Source organism: Corythoichthys intestinalis, chromosome 3 (assembly GCF_030265065.1).
Source record: "Corythoichthys intestinalis isolate RoL2023-P3 chromosome 3, ASM3026506v1, whole genome shotgun sequence".
Classification (NCBI taxonomy): domain Eukaryota; kingdom Metazoa; phylum Chordata; class Actinopteri; order Syngnathiformes; family Syngnathidae; genus Corythoichthys; species Corythoichthys intestinalis.
The window spans coordinates 10,977,047-10,999,428 of NC_080397.1; the positions used below are offsets into that span (position 1 = coordinate 10,977,047).

The 22,382-nt window shown below is 39.0% G+C and overlaps 1 protein-coding gene across 2 annotated transcripts in view; it reads right to left on the reverse strand.

Moving 5' to 3' along the window:
- Positions 1–22,382, reverse strand: part of kank1a (KN motif and ankyrin repeat domains 1a) — a 78,975-nt gene that overhangs the window by 51,152 nt on the left and 5,441 nt on the right. The window contains exon 2 of one of the 2 annotated variants that reach the window (XM_057831064.1): positions 18,451–18,829. The exons of the other annotated variant lie outside the window; for it this stretch is intronic. The gene's annotated coding sequence lies outside the window, so the exon portion shown is untranslated. The remainder of the gene's footprint in view (positions 1–18,450; positions 18,830–22,382) is intronic. 2 annotated transcript variants of the gene reach the window in all.

A 22,382-nucleotide genomic window follows, 5' to 3' on the forward strand; every position in this document is an offset into this window, starting at 1 on the left:
AGACCACCACTGGTCTAGCACTATCAAATGCCAACTCATGACCTAAAAGGTGTCTACCAGCGCCATGTCGTCATTGACTAGCATGCCAATACTACAAAGCAGGTCCATCTGCCACGTGGAGCCTCGTACCCAAATTGTGGCAATTGCGCTTTAATCCCACCGTGCGCTGTGGCGACCAGCGGGGGCCCGATTAAGTGGCTTCCACGTGATTAGTCGTTGGAGATATGGAGCCGGTTAATCTATAGCCCAGCCCCTACATCTGGGCTCAAATCAAGCCTCCATTAATTAGACACCTTAGTGTAAAGCGCGAGGCCAAACTTCTTTAGCTCTCAAATCCTCGTTTAGTCCTCATTAATTCCGTTATCATGGAGATGAAGCTACAGAGTGGCCCCAAAGAGGGACTGAAAAGAAAAAGAGGGAGCACACTGTGAAGGCTAATCCCATTAAAGAGGAAGGCAGATGATTTATTCCATAATGGTTCAGGACGGGATGCTGCTATTGCACTCCTTCCTGTTTGACAGCGCACGCCGTTTTACTCCCAAATCTAAAAGTATAATGGGGATAGCAAATGGACAAAGAAACACTCCGGCTGAATTGCGCTTGACCCACTGTCCAGCAATTTCAAGTTCAAACTAATCAACTAGGATAACATTTCATAACCTAGTGCCTTGCAATGTGGGAAGAAGGAAAAAAAATAAACGGGAAGTGCAGGATTTCCCCTACACATAATAGATCGTGGCGCACCGCCACACCTTGCTAATGAGATGGCTTTTTTTTTTTGTATTTAAATACTTTAAAGGCAGTTTTAAACTAGCGGCCCCCTTAGGAGACGATCGGACTGGGGAGCTGTGACGCAGGGGGAAGTGAGTAGGAAGAATGGGAGAACGAGCGGGATAGCAGTCACATGTCGCGGCACCTTGCTGTTATTTTGTTACCGTTTTTCTTCATTATTGTTACCACAATAAAGTGGGTAAGCCAATACAGACTCCTCTCATTCCCCATATCCGGGGCATTACGGTAGTTTGGATCGGACTTGTCGGCGAAAGTGAGGGGTGGACGGCCGTCTTGGACGGAAGACCAAGTTTGATTGAATTTGCGCCGAGAGGCGCGGCCCAAAACAGTATTTTCAGAGCGCTGCCGTGCTAACGTCATCAACGAGGTGCAGGAGTACTTATATCTGTGGTATCAGGCTGTTTCAGCAGACTGATATACAGTACGCAATCACAGCTGACGATACTTTGATAAATGCGCGGGGTTTTTTTCAAGTTTCGTGAGCTCTGGGACACTCGAAAAATGACTCTCATACCCCTCCTTGCTAAGTTAATGGTACCTCGATGTGCGTTTGTGTCGAAAAGTAGTTCACGAACAACAAAAAAACTATTCACCTCACCAGGACTAGTAAAACTCTTTACACTGCTTTTAGAATTTTCCCCCTACTCCTTGAAATGGGTCCGTTAACAGAAGGACTATTATTATTGTGGTAATGTAGTATGCATTAGGACCAAATAAAAGGAAAAGGAAGGACTACATCGAGGGTCTGCAACCCACGGCTTTAGAGCCGCGTGCAGCTCTTTAGCGCTGCCCTAGTGGCTCCCTGGAGCTTTTTTGAAGATTTTTGAAAATGGGAAAAGATGTAGGGGGGGATTTTTTTTATTATGGTTTCTGTAGGTGGACAAAAATAACACAAACATTCTTTAAATTCATTAATATTGTGGCGAAGTTAAACTTGTAGTGGCATCGTACAACAGAATAGTCACGTGGTGCGTCATTCTCTATAGGATCCACTGTAGGGAAAAAAAATATTTAATCATTGAAGGCTAATTATGTATTTGTAGCCAACTTAGTCATTTTTATAGTAGGCTAATTTAGCTAATATCGATACATACAGCTGGTGTTGCTTTCATTATGAGGCTCATACAAGGCTTTTAATTTTTTGCTGCTCCAGACATACTGTATCATTTTTTGGTCAAATATGGCTCTTTCAACATTTTGGTTTGCTGACACCTGGACTACGAGATGTAAGTCGTATTATTGCTACGAGAAAAAAAGTTGTCGTATTATTACGTAGGGTAACGTAGCTGTAATCGGCTACGTATTTTACATACATGTACCGTAGCTGAGAGCTACGACATTAGCCTGGATAATGAAATATTTCAAATATATCTTTGTTATGGTTCTTCTTGGGGGGAAAAAATATGAAAACATGTCGTGGCATGACATGGTGAGACTGTCCGACTCCGATGCAGCCCACCAACACAGCTTCAAAAAAATCCTAGGGGAAACCCTGAAGTGACCCTGGTAATGTCCCAAAATCAATAAGGAAATGACTGAAAAGCAACAGAATGTGACATGGTGATGCCCTAAAATCAGTTTATAATTTATATAATAATTTTTTTGAGCCTTCAATTCTGATGTGTTATCGGTTAACGCCGATACTGTACCAATATCATGGTTTTTGACAAAATGTTTTTTTTTCTCTTACAATACTAAATTACTGCATAGTCACTTTATTGAATAGTCATTGCTATCATGGCTTAGTAAGAACACCTTTGAACTATCTGCCACAGACCGCTCGATTTTTAATCCATTTGAAGTGGGAGGTCTAGCAGCGAATGAACGTTCATTGCCAACCCTCCCACTTCGAATGGTTTGGACATTTTCTCGTTAAACTCTTCATCCTCTGATCCAAGTTTCAATATTTTTGTAATATGAAAATGGATGAGATGATTAAGTTTGCGGGGTCATAGGGTCAAAGGTCACAGAGATCAGAAAAGGCATTTCACGATGAATAGGCTAATATTTCATCAAATAATTCCTCCCGTCAAATTTGAGTTAATATAAGCGAAAGGGCCAAAGGTCACAGAGGTCAGAAATACGGTGATGCTTTGAATTTAGCTGCTTAGGCGCAAGTCTGCTCTTTCAAGTACTCCTATAGTTTTATAGTTTATAATTTTGGGTCATATTGTTCATTTTTTTCTTCTTAAATTGGTCTTTCGGTACTATACTTGAGTATTCCTTATCCATTTTTATTTTCTTCTATTTTGAACATTTATGTTTTTGTACTATTTTTTGTACTATTTTTTAGATTATTTTTTCTAATATGAAAACTGAATATTTTAGTATTTTTTGCATGTGTATTCCCATTACTTTTGTAATCCCCCCCCCCCCCAATAGTTGTGTGCATATTTCATCTCAAATACCAGTTATATTGTTTAGACACAATATCTTTATAATGATTTCTAATGAGTTCATGTTTAATTCTTTTTGTGTATCTTTTCCTCAATTTTATTCCAATTATTTTGTCATCAGTTTGTCATTCAATTATTTCTTTCCTTCTAAAATTGCATTTGGCATTTTTTGCCATTTTTTTCCCTTGTACTATATCTGTTCCATGAGCAAATCCCTGTCATTTGTCAAGTATGGCAATAATATTGATACGCGTGCGAGTGGCAAAAGATAGCCAAGGAGGAATGCGGCAGATGAATGAAAACAAAGAGGCCTCCCTGATAGCTTCATGTAGTGGCTGCACGGAAGCCGGAATAAGTGCGGTACTGGAGAACCACTTCCGTGTCCCCCTTTCCATTATCTTGGCCTCGCCTGGAGGTCATAAGGTCAGAGGCTAGCAAAACACGAGCCGGCCCTGGCATGCACCACAACGCCGCCGCTGTATTGTGTCGGTGGTGTGGCGACGAGGAGGAGGGGAGGCGGAGGGTTAAGCGGACATTCCTGTGGAAACAGTGTGGCATTATGGAGGAGCCCTCTGCTCCATACGCATCAACTACCACAAAATCCAGCTGCAAAAAAATTATCAGCCAGTTTTTGGGAAAAGATTTTGACTAAACGCACACATACATCACACCCACAAAAACAATTCATGATGATTTTGGGTCACTTCCCGTTCATTTTTTGAACATTCCGGGATTGCTTCCTATATGTTTTTGATTATTTCCTGTTCAGTGGTCACTTTCTTTTGGTTTCGAGTCACTTTCTGATGATTTAGGGGCATTCCGGGTCACTTCCTGTTCATTTTGAGGCAATTCGGAGAAAGTCATTATTTTTTACAAAAAAACCTAACTATGGAGAAACAGTGAAAGGAAAAAAAAATGTTTTGGGCATTTTAGTTATGTAGTATCGAAAACTGAATTGTTTTTCAGAGCTGAACATTTTTTAAGTTGCAACACCTGCTCCATTGCTCTACTCCTGGCTCAAGCTGATGTAAATCTACTGCCTGAATATGCAAATAAGCAACAACACAAAGTAATTGGAACAATGCCGACTTATGGCGTTGCCTGGGGATCACGACATCCGCTCGCGCAGTGGAAACTGAAACCTGAGAAGGTGCATGACCATTGTCGCCCTGCTTCATTGGCCTCACTGGACCTGCTCTCACACAGTGCAACCACACGTACTGTATTATTTTCACCATACTAAAATTTTCAACTTGATATCAATTCGAAATAATTTACATCATAAATAAAAGCAAATATTTAAAATTTAATATATTTTAGTGTTTGTCCATTATTGGTCATCATTTTTGACCAAAAAAAAAGTCCTCAAATTGCCCAAAACCTAACAGCAAGTGACTCAGGAATCCCCCTCAAAATGTTTAGAAGGTGGCCCAAAATAAACAGAAAATGACCTGTGAGCAGGGGCGGACTGGTAATCTGTGGGTTCTGGAGGATCACAGAACGGCCGGTGCCCTGGACGGCCGGCGGCCGCCGTTCATTATACATCACTGTTTTTATCCCTAGCCTCTGATTATCTACAGTTCGCATCCAATCCGACAGGTGGCAGCAATGCGCCTGCTGTTCATTGCCAGTCTGATAGAAGAACGAAGAAAGCACAAAGTAGCCTTCATTGGTTCTTTGTGGAAGCAAACTAGCGATGAGCGTCAATGCACAATATGGGTGGTGGTGGCAAAAAAAAGAAAAGAGAAGGGTGGCGCGGAGAAGGTTAGGGATAAAAAAAAAAAAGAAACTGGAGAGCGAAGCATTAAAATGTCATAAGTTGACAAATATTTTCGCAAGCAGCAGTCCATACAACGGCCACGCCGGGTAACAGCAACCCAGCCCCGGCGATGGTGAGAGGGGGAGCGGGAGCCGCTCTGACGTGCAGCCGGTGCAGGGAGAGAGAAAAGAAGAGGGAGGGTGTAATGATAAGCTGGCGGAAGTTCCCCAGACAAGCGCAGGGCAAGTAAAAAGGGATGAAGAGGGTCACTTGTTTGGTATACTGGCAATTGTTATCCACCAGGTAGCTACATTTTAAATGAAATAAATGACAATTTAAGGGTTAGTGCCAGCTAGTCCGTTTGCAATCGTGTCAAGTTACAGTATGCTAGTCCTACTATCACTCTCCTAAGGAAAAATATTTTAGCTGTAAAACAACGTATGCCCACGCAGCAGCAATATTAATTCAGAAGAAATATAACAAAATATTAAAGAAATGAATGGTTTTACTTTAAAGTTTAGTTAGTTAAATTGATATGATATATATTTTTAATCATGTATATATCGTTTTGTTTTCTGGTTAATACTTTCCAATGAAGGTTATGTATCCAGGATTTGTCCTGAAATGTTTATTGTATTTTCATTGAAATTTATTATTTGTATGGCAAGATTAATTATGGCAGGGGTCTCCAAACCGGTCCTCAAAGGCCACTGTGGGGCCTGGTTTTTGTTTCAACCAATCGAGTACGACAGTTTAACTAATGAAGTTTCTGCTAAAACAAGCAGCACCTGACTGCAATCAACTGATTACACTAGTAAGACATCGGATTGGTGCATAGGTGTTGTTTTGTTGGAATGAAATCCTGCACCCGCTGCGGCCCTATGTGGAATGGTTTGGAGACCACTGAATTATGGCATAAACAATGAAATTATTTTATAGACAGAGATATATAGAGATATATTGTAATCAATTGGATACATAAAACTTGCTTTGAAAAATAAATTCTTTCATTTGTTTTTTCAGGTTGATCATAGAGCTGGTACAGAAAATGAACCCAACTCCAGTTCAGCCTTGCAATACTTTGAGCGCCCCAAGTCAGACAGTCACAGTCTAGACACATTTTCTTCATTTTCTCTCAAAGTGGACGAAATTGATGCATTTTACAATAAAATGTAAAAAAAAAAAAAAAAAAAGGGTCTCGGGGGGCATGCCCCTGGACCCCCTAGGGAGTCTGTGTTTCCCTTCGTATAGCGATTCTTGTGGGCTGGGCCGAGTCAAAGTCCAGGGCTGCTTTTTAGTCCCAGTCCGCCCCTGCCTGTGAGTACCCTATACCTGTTAGAAAGTGACCCGAAATGAACAGCAAGTGACAGGAAATGCCCTAAAATCAACAGGATATAATCCAAAATGTGACGGAACTGAACCAAAGTTAACAGTAAGTGACCCTTAGGTACCCCTACAATAGCGTACCACACGAATGCTATTTTTAGACTTTGACGTCTCCATCGTAACGCGGAAGTGGGCCAACACAGGCACGCCCTCGCATACAATCCATATTATTTCTGCTTGTTTTCTCCAGTAATCTTTCATAAAATAACATGCCAAGTAAACACTTTTGCTTTTGAACTTGTAGAAAGGACTGTAGACATTACGACATATGAAAGATGTTTTCTTCATACTTCATATTTCTTCACGTTTCCTGAAATCAAAAACTGAGGAAAAAAATGTGAAAAATGGATCAATGAAAACCTTTAAATGGTATCTAACTGCCACTGTTGTTACCTTTTCTGTTGCAAAAAAAAAACTAAGGGGGAAGTGTAACTAAATTAGAGAATTAAGATTTGTTATTAATGAAAAAATTTAAAATGTTCATTGGCTGTCACTGAGTAGCATTTACGGTGGCTACTCAAAAATAGCGAAGTATATTACCCCCAAGAACGATCAGAGATGTAAGACAACCAGAGGATATAATATATAAGAAAAACCGGGCAAATGGTGGTAAAGGATAGATTGTTGAAACAGGAGGATGTCATTGTCAATGGAGTAAAGCAATGCACACAAGAAAAAGGTGTCAATAAAAAAGTTACTTCTGGATCAGGTCAGCTCTTTTTTCCCCGTATTTGTCAGCCCTCGACACATAAGCCATCCCTTTAACTGAACATTTATATGTTCTTCTACATCTTTACCAGTGAATTTGGCCCCAGGGACATAATTTTCGGACAGATGAGAACAAATGACATGTATTGAAAGTGACCCAGCCAGGAATACTCCAAAATCTTTATAAAGTGACTTTATGCTGCAGCTATCGATTAATCGATGAACTAATTAGTTCGAATAATCGAGCAATCGGATAAGGAACATAAAAAACTAAACCTCAAACGGTATAAAAAAATGAATAAATGAGGATCTAAGTACAACAAAAGAAGAATTGGCTAACTTGCATAGCAAAAGTCAGCTAGATTAGATGCTATAAAATGCCAACATATTTTTTGGGTGTTTTTTAACAATGCTCTTAACAAATGGTTCAAACACATTCCCCACAAAAAACTGCTAAATATACTTGTAAACTAAACTATGAATGCATTTAAAAAAAAAAAACAACCTTGGCTTATGTTGGTCTTAACAGAGAGCAGCTGCATTCAGCCATGTAAAATGAGTTATTTCATATTCACTGTTGCCACTAGAAGGCAGTATACCCACCCAAATCATTAAAACTAAATGCAAACACTTTCAAAACAAACCATGACAACGCCACTTTAATTAAACAAATAAAACGAATTTAACAAATACTCGAAGTGGAATCTTTTTTTCCTAATCAAAAACTCGAGTTAAGCGATTAATCGTTGCAGCACGAAAAGTGACCCACAACGATCAGAAAATGATCCGTATGTGCCCCAAAACCAACAGAAACAAATCACCCGAATATGCTCAAAAATAAACAGGAAGCCACCCATAAGTACCCTAACGATGGCAGTAACGTAAAATTAACTTATTGTCTGCCATTGACAACAATAGACATTCAATTCATTTGAACTGGGCGGACTTTGACTGCTCATCATTTAGTGCCATAGCTGGACGGGGAGGGGCGAATGAGCATTCCAATATAAAAATACTGTTCAGTAATACAGTATATACTAGTTAGCGTTGTCATAAGTATGGAGGCATCGATATGGAAACATTGCATCTGGATATAACATTTGATTACAAAAGTACCCATACTCATTTGTTTTTGGTCACTAGGAATTTGTCATGAGTTAAATATAATTTTGTACTATTGATAATAAAAGTAATGGAAAATATTTTTGCATGTTTATTCGCCCCTCCCACTCAAAATGAATTTGGACGTCTATCGCTGTCAATGGCAGCAAATGAGTTCAATGTGGGCCATATAAAGAATTAACACCTGCAAGTGTCAATCTATGTACCGTTTCATTGCATTACAGTCATTTTCATTCGACATTCAGCCGTTTTTCCGCCACGTAACGGAAAAAAAACCGTATTAAAAGTTGCCATGTGGGCCTTTACAAGCAGCAGATAAGATCAACAGTGGGGGAGTTAATCTGCACTGCAAACAAAATGCTGCCAACCGCAAGAGGAAATCATTTACTGCTGCTGTTAAACGGACTCCACTTCATCAGCCTTTTCGGGAAAAAATGTCTGCAGAGCAACTTCCGATGAGTGGAGCGGGAAAATGGCATATCTTTTAATTAGGAAACGCTCCAAAGAGAGTAACCTCCAACGTTGGGTGGTCAAACCTCAGTGCCAGCTGCAAATGCTTGCTAACATTTTTACAGGTGGGTTGGTTGGTGGTCTTCAACTCGCGCATTTAGAGATGGAAGTTAGTATTTGTTTTTAAATTTATTTGTAACAATTGGTTTAGAAATAAAAATATTTGATGACCAAATGTAATTTTGATTCATTATGAAAAAAATCATTTGCATTTATCGAGGACGACGCTACAGAAAACAATTACGGTACTTAAAATAGATTAATACAAACAAATTCAAATTAAAAATAATAAGTATCTGCCATTTTTTTAATATTTACTTGGAAAAACATGGATTAAGGAATACATGACAATAAAATTTATAAAAAATAGAAAAGAATATTTCATATTGAGGAGACTCAAAACAATTAGCATGGTAACGCTGGCAAAACTTGCATTGTTGGAAAAACAAGTTTTTGGGTGCTGGATCCAAATCTGACCTTAGTTTTTTATATTTATGCAAACTCAAGTTTTTTTCTTGCAAAGCATGATTTTTTCTTTTCTTTTTTTTTTTTTTTTTTTTTTGCAAAGTAACACTTTTACATGCGATACTTTTAACTCATCGGCGGGCTCCCTTTGACGGTGCTTGATGTCCAATCCATTCATCTGTCTCCACCCAGTCAAAATAGATTGGACACCTAGCATCGCCAATGAGTATTTTTAATATACATGAAATTATTTTACTCACTATCACAACACTTATTGCATCGAATCATTTCATAACAAAAAAACAATGCAACAGAAAACGTAAAAAAATAAATAATGTTCACTTGAGCCATCAATGAGTTGTGGATTAAAGGGCAACTGAAGACCTTTCCGGATTTTGGTGTAATTTTACGAATATAAACTTTGGACGAGTTCGTCAAAACAACCATGACATTATCAACACGTAATTGTAAGGATAATTTGCATTTTTTTAGTTTTTTTGCACTCTGTTAATGGTCCCTTCGCAAATCCAGAAGTGTGACGTAGATTCCCCGACGCAACAGAGAAGACTATCCACAGCTAGCATAGCAGCAAAAACGATGTCAGTGATATTTCCATCAAAGGTAACCATTTAGGATCGCTCTTTCGTGACGCTACCGATGGCAAAGGCTCCCAGGAAAGATGAACTACAATTAATCCCTACATGTTTGAACCTGAGGCGTCAGATGACGACGATTTGCTTGACACAGCAGATGTCGTCATGACGCCAATTGACAGCTCGACACTTCACGAACGGGAGAGTGAGTGGTAAGCCTAAGTCCAGCATCGTGATTTTTTTATTTGAGAGAATTACATGGTTGTATATTTTTCTATGCTCTCCACATAGCTAAAACTGGATATTAGGTAATGGGACAGCTCCTACCGATCTAAATATGGTAAAGCTAGCCCAAATGTGGCTAAATGAATGATGTAATTGATTTTTCAAAATAAATGACAAAACGATTTATTTTCCAGGTGTTGCTGTAAACAGTCAAGTAATTACCCTTCCAAGAGTATGCCTGTGTCGTCAGGAGATCCCAGACGTGAGAGCCAAACTTGAGGAGGCTGAAGCACTGACAGGGGCATGAATTACATTTAAAAAAAAATAAAAAATTGTAAACAACATTGACATATTTTGTTGACTGTTTAATGTATTCTATTGGTATATAATATATTGTAATTATATTACATTCTGAAACACTATTCAATAGGCCACAATAATAAATGATACCAGATTTATGTTGAATCAGCATCAGGTTTCGCTGTCAGATTGTGACACAACATAGAAAGCTAAGTTATAGCAAGCACACATCAAAGAACATAAATTTAGTAAGCAACACAAAGTTAGGATAGCAACGGACTAGCGCAACATTGAAAAATGATAATGGCAGTGGGAAATATGTATTTACTCTTTTCCGTAGCATTAAGTGTTCTCTATACAAAGATATTAAAATATGAAAGTAACTAGATTTTTCTTTTAAAAATGTGTACAGTATATACTGTATGACTAGTTTATGATTTCATGTCATCAAAATTTGTTACATTTATTTCTCCTAAGTTATCTTCATCTGATGTCGCAGACGGAATAAATTCAGCATCTGGCAGGCCTCATAGGATATCTTCAGTCGTCATCGCTGGACACCTCATCACTTGGGTCAGCATATGACTCGACCCAATCTCTGTTGATTTTGGGAAACTGGGTGGTGACTGACTTGCAACGCTTTTTTCGTCGTGTTGAGGGTTTCCACCGCTTAATTTTTTATGTTTGGCTTCCTGGGGGAAAAAAAAAAAAAAAATCACAGCAGCATTAAAGTATTGGATGAATCCTAATTTTCATTTAATCATTTTTTAAAATAATTTCTTTGAGATCAAACAATAATGCCCCAGTCAAATCAGCATCTATTTAATGCTATCGTTCCTTCTTCTTCAAAAAAAAAAAAAAAAAAATGTCGCGCTTCAACAAACAGGCAGTAGGAGTCCCCCTCGTTTATCAACAGAATTGGAATTGGAATAATAAAAGCCAGTCAAGGTCTCTACTTACGTTTTTGTAAAACCAATGTTGCATTGTTGTAGGTTTTCAAAGCTGTCGTCGCTGAAATGATGAAAACAATGAGCCGATTGGGGATCTGTATGCATGCTCACAAAAACGGTCCAAACCTTTGCAGGAGAAGTTTTTGGGGACCACTCAGAGTCTCGAGTCTTCCTGTGAGCAATTCATCGCTACACATCGAGATGGCATGACAAATCTCGTGAGTAAAACCCAGAAAATCTATGCAATATATGGCGAGGATAGCGTGGTGCTATATTTCCGTGTTCAGAGTGGTGGCGAGGCACCCTGAAAGTGACATCATCAGGTAGCGGTCGGCAGGGCGGCGCATCCCTCGTTGCTATGGTGTTGCTATGGCCATAACTCAAAAACTATGCGGTCAATTATTATTATTTTTTTGAATGTGACTTTTTGAGACAGCGAATGATGCATTTAATACAATTCAACTGAGTAAAACACTCGAGTGAAATCCGAAAAGTTCTTCAGTTGCCCTTTAATCTAGCAGCATTACTGTCGAGTGGCTACAGGTATGTGACAATTTATCAAAAAGCTGATACAGTCATGTGAAAAAAATCAGGACACCCTATGGAAGCCTGTGTGTTTTCTAACATACTGTATTTGGTCAAATGGATATTTAATATCAATTTTTAACAATCTTGAGAGATTCAAGTAATAAAACTAAACTAAAAAAAAGATTTTTTATAACTTTCTGTAAAACTTTATTTTAAAAAAATGTAATTTCTTCTGAGGAATAAATCAGGACACCCCACATTCAATCCCACCTAAAGTTGCTAAAATCACACACAGGGGTATCACATTAGGTGCACATGATTAGAAGATCATTACCCAGTTTTTTGAAGGAGACTTGCCTTATTTAAACCTCACATTTAGTTTGGTGTGCTCCTGACTGTTAAAGTGGGAGAAAACACCATGTTGAGATCAAAGGCACTCTCTGAGGCCTTCAAAAAGATTGTAGACGCTTATGAGTCTGGGAAAGGATTTCAAAAGAATATAAAATCAGCCATTCTACTTGTCTACAAGTGGAGGAAATTCAAAACAACTGCCAACATGCCCAGGTCTGGCTGCCCAAGCAAGTTCACCCAGAGAGCAGACCGCAGGATGCTAGAAGAGGTCCCCAAAAACCCTGAAATGTTGATGTGAAAGTGCATGCCTCTATAATCAGAAAGAGACTTCATAAGTTTAACCTTCATGTGAGGTGTGCAAGGAGCAAACCTTTGCCCACCAAGAAGAACATAGCGGCCAGACTGAAGTTTGCCAGAGTGAATGTAGACAAAGACCAGGACTTCCGGAACTCTTTGGACAGATGAATCTAAAATTGAATTATTTGGACACCAGAACAGAGGACATGTTTGAAGTAAACCCAATGCAGGGTTCCAGGAAAAGAACTCATACCAACTGTGAAGTATGGAGGTGGAAATGTTATGGTTTGGGGGTGCTTTGCTACAGCAGGACCTGGCTAGCTCACCTTTATAGAATCCACCATAAATTCCATCATGTATTAGAGGCTGCTTGAGGAACATGTGAGATCATCTGTGAAAAAAATTAAAGCCGAAGCTAAATTGGACCTTGCAACATGACAATGACCCAAAACATACCAGTAAATCCACCAAGGAAGAGAGTCCTGGAATGGCCGAGTCAAAGCCCAGATCTTAATCCCATTGAGATGCTGTGGGGTGACTTGAAAAGAGCTGTACATGCAACAAAACCCCTCAAACTTGTCACAGCTGAAAGTATTCTGCGTTGAGGAGTGGGGCAAACTTTCTCGATACTTTGTAGCCCAAAAGGTTTTCGATATGCTCCCACCAAGAATTGATATATTGTTTTAAAAAGGTGTCCCAGTTTAAAAACTAAGCAACCACAGGTTGCTACCAAAATCTTCCATTAGAACCATGTCCATGTTAGCCCACTGGCTGCCATTGACAGTGCTAGACATCCAATTAATTTTGACTCGATTAAACACCTAGCGCAGTCAATAGCACTGAAACCAAATGATTTTGAGTCACTAACTATTCATTTGGGAAAATACCTGAGTCACTTCCTTTTCAGTCACCCAAAATCAACAGGAAGTGACATGTAAATACCCCAAAATTAATCCATTGGCTCGCATTGGCTGCCACAGACACCTGTAGACGTCCAATCCATTTGAAGTGGGAGGGATGGCAACAAATGAATTGATGTTCATTCGCTGCCACCCTCCCAGTTCAAACGGATTGGACATCTACTCGTGATAAACTCATTCAGATTCACAGCAGAAGGAAGAAAAGTGCATCTATTTCAGTTTATTAGTTATTTTGCAGAATGTCGTAGGCTGGCTGATATTTGTTGTATCGCCATATCGTGAGATCATTGTTATCGCGAGCTATGTATCGCAAAATGGTATCGTATCATGAGGTACGCAGATGTTCCCACCCCTTCTGTAGAGGCAAAGCCGTTACAGTTAAACAAATGTTCTGTATTTTGCTTCAAAATGTTCATTACCATAGTCAAACGAAGAAGTTGACCAGCTTTGTTTTTACGGGGGCGGGGGGGTATCATCAGTAGTTGACATAAGGTTCACACCTATGCTTCACTTCCAGGTGATAAAAGCAACATAAGCAGACATGTTTTAGAAATAATCTAAATCCACATAAATAACAGTCCAATCCTCACCCAATGTTCAGATTATTATTGGGTGCTCATCATTAGTTGACAGTCTCATTTGAAGTCTGCCTTACTGCACCCGTGGGACTCTGGTAACATTCACACGTCCACACAACAAAGCAGGGGAAGCTGACAAAGTGGTGCTTTGGAGGAAATAAATACCAGTCGCGTCCCACTAGTTTAAGGGCACATTTGCACAGCAAACAACAAAATGGAAAAACAGATCTCTGCGTTCATTTTTAGTCGATAGGATTATTGGTATTGTGTATTTACAGGTTTATAACAAAAAATAAATAAATAAAACGGGATGCGGCAGCTAAGCACTTTTTAAGGAATTTTAAGACCAATTTTCCAGTCCAGTTTTCAAACGTCATCCCAATGTTTTTTCTTTTAACCGGTGACCCAGAAATTAGTGCTGCAGCGATTAATCGATTCACTCGAGTAATTCATTTAGAAAAAAAAAAAAAACTTTTGCTGCATCGAGGATTTATTTAATTAGATTGGCGTTGTAATGGTTTGTTATGAAAGTGTTTTAAGTTTTTGTTTGAGCCAATATGTTTGTTTATGCATTCCTAATTTAGAGGTATATTTAGCAGTTTCTTGTGGGATTGTGTTTGTGAACGATTTGTTTAGAGCAATGTTTAAAAAAAAGTTGGCATTTCACAGCATTTAAGCTAGCGGATTTATGCTAGTTAGCCAATTGTTGTTTTATAGTACTTCAATCCCCATTTCTTCATTTTTTTTAAATAACATTTGAGGCTAATCTCGGGTATTTCAATTTATTTTAAATGTATTTATTGCTCTTTTGAAAGGAAAGAATTCTCCATATGTTGAAAACACACTCAGGAATTTTATTTTGTTTTCGCATTTAATGCTCTTTTGAAAGTGCAATCTTAGCAAGCCTTTGTTTTACATCTCCCTGCAACGCATGAAATGTTCCTAATCAGATTACTCGATTATTCGAACCAACCAATTAAAAGATTAATCGATTACGTAAATAGTCAATAGCTGCAGCTCAAGCAGAAATAAAATATGGTGCCTCTCACAAGTACGCAAACATCTTCCAAAATGTTCTATGGCCCCGAAGGCTCGAGAAATTTAGTTTGTATGGTGCCAATTCTGAAAATCCCTGGGAGGGTGCGTTCTCGGCGCCAGTGAACATTTTGTGGCAAACTCTGGGCGTGCCCAATACCAGAGGTGGTTGTGTAGTGATAGCATGCTGTTCGCTGGACATCACGGCAGAGCAAATCTTGATAAATGATCTTGAAGTTTGGAACACTCAAAAAAGGGCTGTCACTCTTCCAATTGATAAGCTAAATGATATCTCGATGTAGATTTATGTGGAACTGTAGTTCCCAACAACCAAAAATTCCATTCTCGCCAAAACTAGTAAAGCTCTTAACAACGCTATTAGAAGGCTATTAGAATCTCCGTAAACTCCTTAAAATATGATAAGCAGCTGTTTTTTTGTGCAACATGGGGAGTCGATCGAGAGCCAGTCGAGTTGGCCGAGTCCTAGCGGCGACCAAGCTGAGCAAAGTGGCTCTGTCGGATTATATGGCGACAGGCAGAGGTGGTGCGGAGGTCGTGGGGAAAAAATGTGAGCAATAAAAGTATGATACTTAACTATAGCAAATGTACATGTATGCAGGGTTGCCAACTCCCCAGTACGGAAAGTAGCTATTCGCTCTTCTAAAAGTCGCTAGATGACGTCATCACCTAATTTGCCCAATTGGTGTAATGGACACCGTAGAGAGAGGAATAGCATCTTGGGAGAAGCAAAAAGCGAGGTTTTTTTTCTTTTCTTTTTTAAACACCTTAAATAGATTTAGAACTACCAATGAGCCATAACCCTAAGGTTTTTTTTTTTTTAACATTGCCAAACTAAATGGACCAGAAATACAATACAAAATAGGGGAAAATTGATGGTAACTTGTCGCTAGGTTTGTCGCTAGTCGCTTTGACAAAAAAAAAAAAAAAAGCCACCAAGAGGCTTTGGAAAGTCGCCAGATTTAGCAAGAAAGTCACCAAGTTGGCAACACTGCATGTATGCATTTAAATACTAGTCTATTTGCATACTGTTCGCTTGATTAAACTCCAAACTACGCAAGCATGGACTCAAACGCGCTGAACTCTTGGGACTGAAAAATTAAGAGAAATCGACTTCAGAACGAGCGCATGGCAGCGATTAAGTTAGACATTTTAAATGAAGGAAAATAAAGTAGTTTTAGACAGGGTGCTGAGAAACTGTGTACCTAACATTTCCAAGCATGTTCAAGGACTTTAACACAAAACTCAAGCAATTTTTAAACCTTGAAAACTCAACAGTAAAATCCAAGCATTTTCAAGGACCCGTATGAACCCTGCATATTACACCAGGTGTGAAATAACTCCACTGGCTTCCTATACAATCTTACTGCTTGTCTACAAAACACTTAATGGCCTTGTAGCAAAATACATGCTTGATTTGCTTGAAGCATCTAGATTCCTTAGGTCATCTGAAACGTTTTTTGTTATTTTGTGTGTGTGTGCATGTTCCGAGAACAAGAACCAACCGGGGTGATAGGCCGTTCAATTCTTATGCTCCTCACCTCTGGCACAAATTACAGTATCTGAAGATCTATGGTGTGCAGAAATAGATAGGTCCTTAAAGGGATCCTCTATTTTTAAGACAAGTAATTCTTAAAAGATAAATGTTAGTATGAGTTATAATAATTTGATATTAAAACCCCTCTTAATGTTTTTGTTTTAATGAAGTTTGTAAAATTATTTTAAGTGATAGGTCGCCATTCTTGTTACGTCGCAGTGCGTGACATCACTGGTCCCGTTGCCGAAATTCCAGCGTGTCACTCGTTAGCTTTCCCAACATGTCGTCAGTTCTACCCTTCCTATCTGAACCAGATCTGAAAAGTGAAGAGCAGGACAGCACTGTCGGTCGTTCACAAGACAAGCTTCAGGGAAAAATGCGTGCAGCAAATACCTGATAAGACAAAAGTTGGGCAAAACTGGTGATGCGAGAGAGTCCTGTTGAGAACTCCGGTTGGGAGCGAGAGTGTATGCTGTCCGGTTTTATTAGCAGATATTCAAGGTAAGCATGTTGAGTTTTCAAACTTATCCCAATATAATTATGTATATTGTTAGCATCCAGAGCTGTCATGTGCTTTACATACAGTACAGGCCAAAGAGCACACCTTGTGTAATCTATGTCTTGTACATTGTAATGCGTGGTAGCTAGGATACGTGAATAAAAGTACCAAAAAGGGAGAAGCTTCCACTATGCGCATTTATTCACCAAAAATAATATTTCCACCTTGACCACTCTTCACTCGGGAGCTCAGCAGTTAGCAAACACGCGTTCCCTGGCGAACTCTAACATTGTTGTGAGGTCCACGTCAGAGTCACTGTCGTCACTGTCGCGTGTCATAGTGCTTTAATTATTTAGTATGATTTGGGGAAAACTCCCACGAAGAATAGTCAACATAAAAGATAGCAATAGTAATCCAAATCCGCGTTTTTTACTCACTCAAAGATCCAGGAATCAGACCGATCCCATGGCAATGTCGCAGCCGTCGATTCCATAAAATAGACTGATCCGAAAAGCTGCTGTGGGACCGACGAATCCAAAAAAAAAAAATGGACAGATCGGAAACCAATATTGCAGACGTGGTGGGACCGTCGGATCCAGAAAATAAACGGATCACTTACTTGACCGAGGATCCGGGAAAAATGTTCGGGCGCCAGTTGTAACGCGTGGTGGGTAGGGTACGTGCATACAGGGACCAAAAAGGGGGAGAAGCTTCCACTTATGCACATTTATTCACTAAAAATAATAATACCACCTTGACCACTCACTTCACTCCCCTTGTTTCCATTTGACTGGAAATTGCATCCAAAAGCAGCACATCGTGGCATTTTACTTCGCGAGTTTAGGCAGCAATAAGCAATTGTTTAACACGCTACACATTTGGAAAGATACCAATTACGTCATCACTCCGAGCCCGCAAACCATGGCGCCAACTAACGGTCAAAATATGGACTAAATATTATAAAATATTGCTATTGATTTAACATTTTATGTGTTTCTAACAACATATTTTAGTACAAGAGAACAATTGTGGTTTATCAGAGCCTAGATGTATTTAAGTTAGAGGATCACTTTAAGATCAGGGGCTAAAAATGCCATTGTGTAGTACAAGCGCATTCATAACTGCCCCTATTGTTGAAATACTTGCTTTTCATCCATTTATTTGCTTTAATTTCTATATCCCATTTGAATTGTTTTTGTTTTTAAGGCGATGAAAACAACTTTGAATTACCCTGTATTGAATTGTGCTTTACAAATGAAATTGCCATGCCTATTTTAGAGGGAAGTTTACAGACTAGCCCATGCAAGCTCTGTAATCGGGAAAAATATTTCCCGAGAGACATTAACGACAGGAAAATCATGAGAGAATAACAAATGAGTTTGCAGTTATCTTTTCCAGTTAAAAAAAAAAAAAAAAAAGCTAAGTGCAGTACAGAGCTGAACAAAAGTATATGATTGCACCAAATGATGATTTGGACTCACCCAAATTGGGTCCAAAAAGAGCTCAAATTACTTTAGTTGCAGCATTTCCTTCCCTGCTTCATAAATGGAGAGAAAAGGTCCCAGAGATTAACAAGGAGACGTCACCCGGCGCTGTCTCACACTGTCCCAGCAAAGGCCAATCACAACGCGGCGACGCACACACACTAGTGGTAACCTGACAATAGCAGCCTGTGCGGGGCACTGAAACACGAGCAGCCTGGTGTGACTGTCCGGTCGGGGCTCGGGTGGGGGCGTGGGGGTCTCTCAGCCGTAAATTGGTGGCATCCTGAGGAAAGGAATTCACAAAGCGACGTAGTCCAGCTTTGTGGAGTGCTTTGGGTTCAGTGTGGAGTTGATGGGAGAAATTGGGCCAAGGATTCTAAAAAACATTGACAAAATAAGCAGCATGGAAAATGAATAAATGAATATACAGTATATAATTTTTTTTAAAGATGGAAGGTCTACGCTGTTCCATTTCAATCCTGGAGGGGGCCGTAATGGTTACTACAGAAAAATGGCTTATATTTTGGGGTTCTGGGCAATTGTTTTGTAAAATGTTCTTAAAGGGATCCACGGATAGAAAGACTTGTTCTTAAAAGATGAACATTTTTATGAGTTAAAATAATTCGATATGAAAACACTTCTTGATGTTTTCGTTTTTATACTATTTGTAAAATTAGTTTACCTAGTAGGTCGCCATAGTTGTAACGTCATAGGGCTGTGACGTTGAATGGTTACGCTGCCGGGCTTCCAGAGTAAAACTAGATCTGTTCAACCCTTTCAATTTGAACCCAAGAGGAAGATTAATGAGCATGACAGCACTGTCGATATTTCATAAAACGAGCGGCAAAGGCAAAACAAACAGGAAAGACGGGATGAAACAAGAGTAGACAAAAACGGTATTCTGCCAAAATGCCGAAACCTCCAACAAGAGGCGAATTTGACACCCAAAGTATTACCGTGCGCTTTCAGCTTGTTTTGTTTAGATGCATACAGACGGAACACACTAAAGATGCCTTAAGAAAATACTTATTTAAACGTATTAATATCAAATAAGTGTGGTTTAAATAAGCTACGTGACTAATGTGGTCAACAGATCAACAATCTGCTTTGAAGCTATCACAAGAAAAAAACATTTTTAAAAGTATGAGAGGGAAACACATGCAAAAAGTATTTTGAGGCAATGAAAAGATTGAAAAAGACTCAAAAACACAAATAGTAAGTACTCGCCGCTTTTAACCGATGTGCGCCTGTGTTGGACGTTTTGCCGCGTAGAAGGAATTGCAGAAGACCGGTAGTGTTCGCCATTGACAGTGACAAACTACGTCATCACTCCAAGCGTCCATTACGCGCATAAAACATGGCGCCCTCCGTATATCAAAACATGTACTAAATATTATAGATTTTTGCATCAATGGCAATATTTTGTGTTTCTAATAACATAATTTCGTAAAAGAAAACAATTGTGTTTTATTAGAGACTACAACTCTAAGTTTGAGGTTCCCTTTAAAACAGGGTGACCCAGAACACAGAAATTTTAACAAACCGATAAAACTAAGCGTGATGGAAGACGTATTTTAATTATAGTCATTTAAACAGTAAAACATGCCATTTCAGAAACAATTATGTGTTCTTTTTAATTACGTCCTTTAAATTGCATCCTCCTGTATGAATGCATTCTTGAAATCTGCCATTGAGATTTCTCATTGACCGCTGCAACAAATGATGGGCACAATTAGGTCTCGCGAACCAATAAGACATTGTCTTATATTGTGTCAGATATATGTTTATTACTTGACGTTTCATTTGTGTTAGCGCTCAACTGGAACCTGCTGTACAGGTGAAAGAACAGCCGACGATATCTTGAAATGATTTTAAGAATGGCCCAAATCCCACTACAGTGGTACCTAAAGGTACGAAATTAATTAATTCCTGAGTGGCTTTCATATCATGATTTTTTTTTAGGAATAATGAATCCCGTTTTACATTTAAATCGCCAAATTCGTTCCAAGCTCTAATAAACCACCACATTAATTTTGCTGTCGTGTCCTCTGATTGGCATTCTTTATTAGTAATGATTTGTCACCCCTTCGGGGCACTTAAGTGTAAGTAGCTTGTTAAGTTCCAGATCATTCTAAAGATGTTATCACATGACCACTGGAGCGCATCGCAAACACAGAGTGCTAATGTCAGCAGCAATTAATTGCAGTTTCATTTTGCAGTTTGTGCCTTGATAAAGGATTGTTTTAAAGTTATATTCTTTTCATATACATGAGCATAACCCTGTATAGGGCACTCATTGAACTCAGTGGCTGCCATTGACTGGTAAATAATATCGTACTAAATCGATCTCGTATCGGTGTCCAAAAATATGCTGTCGTATCATCATGAAATTGTTGATTTTTGCCCTGGATTGTTTTTTACTTTTCCCATGTGTTTGGATTAACCCCTGGATAAACCCTAAAGTGTGTTTCACAATGATGTCTTGTTTCCTGGTATGTTAATCCCTTTCTTTTCACTCCCCTGTCATGTGCTTTGCCGGGGATCATCAATGGGCATTGTGGTCCATCACTTTACTCCTTTGGCGTCACTCCCACACAGGGCAATTTTAGCTCTACTTGGTCTGATTTGCTTACAGGGAGAAGGATAGCTACCGCCTGTTTTGTTTATTTTTTTAAGGCAGGCAGAGGCTTCCGGTGAGATTTTGATAAAGCCCACAGCTATGCAGGCATGCACAGACATTACCCATCAAGTCAAGGCATTCCTCAAGGCGTCTTCCTTAATTTAGCCACACCAGAGATTGTAGTCAGGAGATGAGTTTTTTTTTTTCTTTTTAACTGTAGTGTCACGAAAGGTCGCAAACAACTGCTTTGAGTTGTGAGTGTTTCAAGATCTCAACACCAGAGGAGGAAAAGGCAAATCTGCAAAAGTACAAGGCAAAATTGGAAAAGTAGAAAAACATTAGAAAAATTTTAACCTTTATAGGACAGGCCCCTATTTTTGCTAATTTAATAAAAATGCAACCTCTTAAAGATCCACATGACTGTGGCTTTATGAGCCAAAATGTGATATCTACATATAGTATGTGGATAACAGGTCTCAATTAAAAATTATTCATCTTGTATAAATGTAGAAATGAATAAAATGTTAATAAAGTCGAATCAAAAATAATTAAAACAAAAAATACTCTGTTTATGGTCCAAAATAACACTCTAAAATTAGTCATTGCGTAATATTTAACTCATTGTATGCCATTCACAATGATGGATCCCCAATTTTATTTACTGGGAGGACTGTAAGGACATCTTTCAGTGCCATTGACAGTACTAGATGTCCAACCCATTTTGTTCGACATATATATTATATATATATGTATAAAATTCAGACCATCAGACAATTTATAGTGCTTTTATATCGATCCAGTACACTCTGATCCCAAACACCACAGAACAATACCCGATTTGAATCGGTTCATCTTTACACCTCAAAATTTTAAGACTTGAATATTAAGTTGGCACAATATAATTACTAAATTAATATAAATTTTGGAAAGAATTGTGTCGTTTATGTGGATTATAGTGTTTTTTCCCCCCCAATCGTACGATTGGCAGTGGGAGCCAATTGGCTAACTATTGAGTCGAGAAAGGGACATCCTGAAGCGGATTGGTGGTATCAGCGCAAACTGGGCACCATCTGATGTCCAAACCGCCTATTGCAGAACAGGTCTATTTTTGGCAATAATGACGATTGCAATAGCAGTAGCAATTTTCAGGGAGTCAGAGTTACAATCGAGTTCCGCCCCTATGCTGGCAAGGTAACCCAGATTTCTGTGTAAGTTGGATCTCACGGTTGAAGTCAAAATTTACATCAAAATAATCCTTATAAAAAACCAAATAGATAAACATTAAAATTTAAAAATAAGTTAACGGGCG